Below are 6,745 nucleotides of genomic sequence, written 5' to 3'. Positions count from 1 at the left end.
GAGGAGTCCTGGTCCTAGCCCAGGTTCCCATGGTGCCAGGCGCAGTACGTTTTTATTGCTATTAGGTGTATTACAGTAGCACCGAGGAGACCCGGTCCTAGCCCAGGCACCCATGGTGCCAGGCGCTGTATGTTTTTAGAGTCCTGACAGCTGATCCCTCTGCTCTAACCACTAGACTGTCGCCCTAGAGCTGGGGCTGGCGCCCAGGCGTCCTGAATCCCAACCTGTTGCTCTGACCAGCAGGGAAAAGAACCCAGGAGTCCTGATTCTCAATCCCCCTTGCTCTCTCTACTCAGTAAGCCTCCCTCTCACACAGCTGGCTAGTTCATGGGGCTCAATGACTCCATTGGTTTCGCATCCCTTAAGACACAAAGCAAGGGGCCCCTGGCTGAAGATGGCAAAGGGGGGGTTCTCCCTGAGCCCCCAAACTCCCTGGCAGATAGTGCATTCTGGCCATGTGCAGCTGCATTATCAGAACCATCTGGCCCTAGTTCTGCGTCATCTCTGGCTCTGCTCCCCACAGAGCTCGCAAAGGGAATGGGGTTACACAAGAAGGGGCTGGGGCTGGCTGGTGGTGGCGGTGTTTCTATAATGCAGCTCTTTCCTTCTGGAAGCGGCCTGGTTTCCTATCAGTGACTTGGGGGTGGGGTGCTCTGAAAAGAGTCCAGATGGAGCTGAGCACAGCTGTTGGGTCCTGTCTGCTGGAGAACGACCGAGGAGCCGCTGCTGGAATCTGGATCCCGCATCGGGGTCAGGGATGGTGAGACGTAGCACTCAGATGGTCCGAGGCAGGACGAACATCCCATGCTGACCACAGAGCCTCAGTTAGTAGCTGGGGAAACTGAGGCATCCACAGGGGACAAGGTCACCCATCAGGGCCAGGAATAGAGCCCAGAGGTCCTGATTCCCGGCCCTTCCACTCTAACCCATTAGACCCCACTCCTCTCCCAGAGGCGGGCATACCAAAGGAGCCTGGCTTCTAGCTCCCCCTCTCTAACCACTCGACCCCACTCCCCTCCCAGAACTGGAGACAGACTCAGGAGGGGGTGAACCTGACTGACACCAACACAAGTTAAGAAACCTAACTGCATTTTCTACACCAAGCCAACCCCAGTGCTCCCTGCTAGCTCCCCCTCCATTTCCCCCCTGCCACCCAATGCCAACCCCACTGCGCTACCCGACCCCCGAGGTGCCTGTGCCCACGGGGCAGCAGAGAGCAGCTGTCAGTGATCCTGGATGCCGACAACGGGGTTGACTCAGCAAAACTGTCCAGCTGTGCACCACATGGCCAGGCTCCACGGCACCCAGTGTTCACACACACGCCGACACGCTCCTCCTCTTGCAGCGCGACCCACGTGCCTAACACCAGTCTGCTTTCTACACAGGCACACACGCACACACACACACAGCCTCGAGCCCCGATTCTCCTCTGGTCTCTCACACACACACACACAGAGCCCCGATTCTCCCCTGGTCTCACACACACACAGAGCCCCGATTCTCCCCTGGTCTCACACAAACACACACACAGAGCCCCGATTCTCCCCTAGTCTCACACACACACACAGCCCCGATTCTCCTCTGGTCACACACACACAGAGCCACGACTCTCCCCTAGTCTCACACACACACAGAGCCACGACTCTCCCCTGGTCTCACACACACACACACACAGAGCCCCGATTCTCCTCTGGTCACACACACACAGAGCCCCGATTCTCCTCTGGTCTCACACACACACACACACACACACAGAGCCCCGATTCTCCTCTGGTCTCTCTCTCTCTCACACACACATACGCACACAGAGCCCCGATTCTCCTCTGGTCACACACACACAGAGCCACGACTCTCCCCTGGTCTCACACACACACACACACAGAGCCCCGATTCTCCTCTAGTCACACACACACACACGCGCACACACACACACACACAGAGCCCTGATTCTCCTCTGGTCACACACACACAGAGCCACGACTCTCCCCTAGTCTCACACACACACACACACACAGCCCCGATTCTCCTCTGGTCACACACACACAGAGCCACGACTCTCCCCTAGTCTCACACACACACAGAGCCACGACTCTCCCCTGGTCTCACACACACACACACACAGAGCCCCGATTCTCCTCTGGTCTCACACACACACACACACACACAGAGCCCCGATTCTCCTCTGGTCTCTCTCTCTCTCTCACACAGACATACGCACACAGAGCCCCGATTCTCCTCTGGTCACACACACACAGAGCCACGACTCTCCCCTAGTCTCACACACACACAGAGCCACGACTCTCCCCTGGTCTCACACACACACACAGAGCCCCGACTCTCCCCTGGTCACACACACACAGAGCCCCGATTCTCCTCTGGTCTCACACACACACACACACACACACACACAGCCCCGATTCTCCTCTGGTCTCTCTCTCTCTCACACACACATACGCACACAGAGCCCCGATTCTCCTCTGGTCACACACACACAGAGCCACGACTCTCCCCTGGTCTCACACACACACACACACACACAGAGCCCCGATTCTCCTCTGGTCTCACACACACACACACACACACACACAGAGCCCTGATTCTCCTCTGGTCACACACACACAGAGCCACGACTCTCCCCTGGTCTCACACACACACACACACACAGAGCCCCGATTCTCCTCTGGTCTCACACACACACACACACACACACACACACACAGCCCTGATTCTCCTCTGGTCACACACACACAGAGCCACGACTCTCCCCTAGTCTCACACACACACACACACACAGAGCCCCGATTCTCCTCTGGTCACACACACACACACACACACACACACACACACACACACACACACAGAGCCCCGATTCTCCTCTGGTCTCTCTCTCTCTCACACACACATACGCACACAGAGCCCCGATTCTCCTCTGGTCACACACACACACACACACACACACACACACACACAGAGCCCCGATTCTCCTCTGGTCACACACACACACACATGCGCACACACACACACAGAGCCCCGATTCTCCTCTGGTCACACACACACAGAGCCACGACTCTCCCCTAGTCTCACACACACACACACACAGAGCCCCGATTCTCCTCTGGTCACACACACACAGAGCCACGACTCTTCCCTGGTCTCACACACACACACACACAGAGCCCCGATTCTCCTCTGGTCACACACACACACACACACGCACACACACACACACACACACAGAGCCCCGATTCTCCTCTGGTCACACACACACAGAGCCACGACTCTCCCCTAGTCTCACACACACACAGAGCCACGACTCTCCCCTGGTCTCACACACACACACACACACACACACAGAGCCCCGATTCTCCTCTGGTCACACACACACAGAGCCCCGATTTTCCTCTGGTCTCACACACACACACACACACACACACACAGCCCCGATTCTCCCCTGGTCTCTCTCACACACACACACACAGAGCCCCGATTCTCCCCTGGTCTCACACACACACACACACACACACAGAGCTCCGATTCTCCCCTGGTCACACACACACACACACACACACAGAGCCCCGATTGTCCTCTGGTCACACACACACACGCACACACACACAGAGCCCCGATTCTCCCCTGGTCTCACACACACACACACACACAGAGCCCCGATTCTCCCCTGGTCACACACACACACACACAGAGCCCCGATTCTCCTCTGGTCACACACACACACACACACACACACACACACAGAGCCCCGATTCTCCTCTGGTCACACACACACACACACACACACACACACACACACACAGCCCCGATTCTCCTCTGGTCACACACACACACACACACACACACACACACACAGCCCCGATTCTCCTCTGGTCACACACACACACACACACACACACACACACACAGCCCCGATTCTCCTCTGGTCACACACACACACACACACACACACACACACAGAGCCCCAATTCTCCTCTGGTCACACACACACACACACACACACACAGAGCCCCGATTCTCCTCTGGTCACACACACACACACACACACACACACAGAGCCCCGATTCTCCTCTGGTCACACACACACACACACACACACACACACACACACAGAGCCCCGATTCTCCTCTGGTCACACACACACACACACACACACAGAGCCCCGATTCTCCTCTGGTCACACACACACACACACACACAGAGCCCCGATTCTCCCCTGGTCACACACACACACACACAGAGCCCCGATTCTCCCCTGGTCACACACACACACACACACAGAGCCCCGATTCTCCTCTGGTCACACACACACACACAGAGCCCCGATTCTCCCCTGGTCACACACACACACACACACACAGAGCCCCGATTCTCCCCTGGTCACACACACACACACACACACACACACACACACACACACAGAGCCCCGATTCTCCCCTGGTCTCACACACACACACACACACATGGCATCTGCAAATTCCAGGAAGGCTTGAAGGAAGACTCATGGGTGGTTCAGAGCTAGTGGGAGTCCTGCAGAATGGGGAGAATGTTAGCTGAGTGCCACAGGAACGTTCCCCACATCGTGAGACACTGTTTACAGTGGGGGCGGCCTTCCCCAGGGAAAATCTGTAGCAAATGTACTGCAGAGAGCAGTCCCAGACAGGGGCAGGAGCAAGATGGCTTAACAAGACTTTTCCACTGCCACATCCCAGGGCTTCGTGATGCTAAGAACAGCCAAGGTCCTCAACAGGCATCTGGTGAGGTTGGGTGTATCCAGCCTATGCAGGTTTCCCTGCTTGAGCTGCCTGAAAAGGGCCTGATTCCCAGAGTGGTGGGTGCTCAGCTCATCTGGAACATCAGGTGGCTTCATCTGGGGGCCCCAAACACGACCGGGTGCTGGCTGATGTCCCTCTGAATGGCCACCCAGAGCGGAAACAGTCTCAGATGTCAGGCCTGTGGCCTTTTCCTGCAGCTACCATAGGAGAGCAGCAGCCATGAGCTAAAGAGCAGAAAGTCGCATCCTCACATGCTCCCTAAATCCCACTAAACCAGTGTAGAATTGGCCTGTTTAGAAGGCTCCTGTCCTAATGTAAGGGGACTGTTGCCCCCTTACTAACAGTCAGTGGGGTGTTTTGGTTGGCTAGCTTCCCCCAGTACGAAAAGGGGGAAGGGTCGATGGGGAATCAGGACGCTGAGACTGACAGCCCCCAGGAACAATGGGGAGAGGCCAATGCTCCAGGTCAGCCTGAATGACGGGGCGAGCAGGCTAATCAAGGCGTCAGGAGGCCCCATCCTCCGTGTGAGCTGGAATTGCCGGGGTCAGACAGCGTGGGGCCAAGCTAAGGAGAAAGCAGGGGCCCGAGCTGAGCTGGGGAGCAGAGCTGGGCCAGATCCAGAGGGACCAGAACAGCAGCCCAGAGAGAGCAGACCCTGTCCTGGGAGCAGAGCTGCAGCAACCAGAGCCAGAGGGGCCAGAGAAGCAGCCCAGGGCGCTGGAGGCAAAGCAGCAGAGACCGAGTGGTGCAGCTGGGGCTGGAGCAGTGCGGAGCTGGGTGCGGTGAGCAGCTGGGGAGAGCGAGGGGGGACCCTGGGCAGCGGGCCCAGCACAGGGAGACATCTCAGCCAAGAGGCTCTGCAGGCCAGACTTGGATCGTAGCCCCAACAGGGCGGGGGCGACACTGGGCAGAAGGGTCCTAGCACTTAGAGCCTGAGAGCGTCAGGCCACCACCAGAGCGCGTGTCCGACCCACAGCATCCCTGCAGCCCAGCCAGGGCCTGAGAAAGGCCCTGGGACTTACAAGGAACAGACTGTGAGCTGCCCGGACGTTCCAGAGACGCTGTTTGTGATGTTCCCTGCCACAGAGCGGGGTGATGTGTTTCCTTGAACCTTTCCCATTATTCCTTATTCTTTTTAAAATGAATTGTTGATTAAATAATTTGCATTTGCTTTAACTTGTATGTAATGGTCAGTGGGTCAGAGAAGTGCCCAGTGTAGAGAGAGTACCCCGGAGTGGGGACACCCTAGCCCCTGTCCTAGGTGACCACAGCAGGGTTGGGGGTCAAGCCCTCCAGGAATCCTGGGCCCAGCCTTGTTGGGGTTACGAGGACTCTGCCAGACAGGAGAGTGGAAGGGGAGCCCTCAAGGGCAGGGAGGTCACTGGGTAAAGGAAGTGGGAGCGAGGACTCAGAGCCTTTCGCTAGCCCACTTAACCGGGGTAGTGCAGAAGCTAGGAAAGTTCCCCACAAGCGCGGGACTATTCCCCCGCTTACACTAACAGTACCCACTATCACCAGACAAAGAAACAGACATAGGTGCCAAGGGAATTAGTGGGTGCTCAATACCCACCGGCACCTTCTGTCCGCTGGTGATCAGCTGTTCAGCCGCGGGCAGGAGGCACTGCGGGGGAGGGAGAAGGAGGGGCCAGGCAGGAATGGGCGTGGCAGGGGCAGGAAGACGTGTGGCGGGGTGAGGGCTTGGGGGAAGGGGCGGAGCGGGGGCAGGGCCTGGGGCGGAGCGGGGGTTGAGCCCCCCTCGGAAACTGGGGAAGTTGACGCCTCTGGAAATAGATCTTAAGACGTTTAAAGAAAACTTAGTTTGGTGGCATTCTGTCTGGCAAGGAATCACTTATCAACAGGGTGAGTGGGAAATCTCTGCTTCTTTATGGTCCCTACTTCACTCTTGTTGATCTATCTGGTTTTTGGATTGTTTGTCTGTTGCATAAATAATTTTGCAAGAT

Source organism: Caretta caretta, chromosome 23 (genome assembly GCF_965140235.1).
Source record: "Caretta caretta isolate rCarCar2 chromosome 23, rCarCar1.hap1, whole genome shotgun sequence".
Taxonomy (NCBI): domain Eukaryota; kingdom Metazoa; phylum Chordata; order Testudines; family Cheloniidae; genus Caretta; species Caretta caretta.
The sequence above is the reverse complement of the archived record's forward strand: the minus strand, read 5'-3'. Positions refer to the sequence as shown.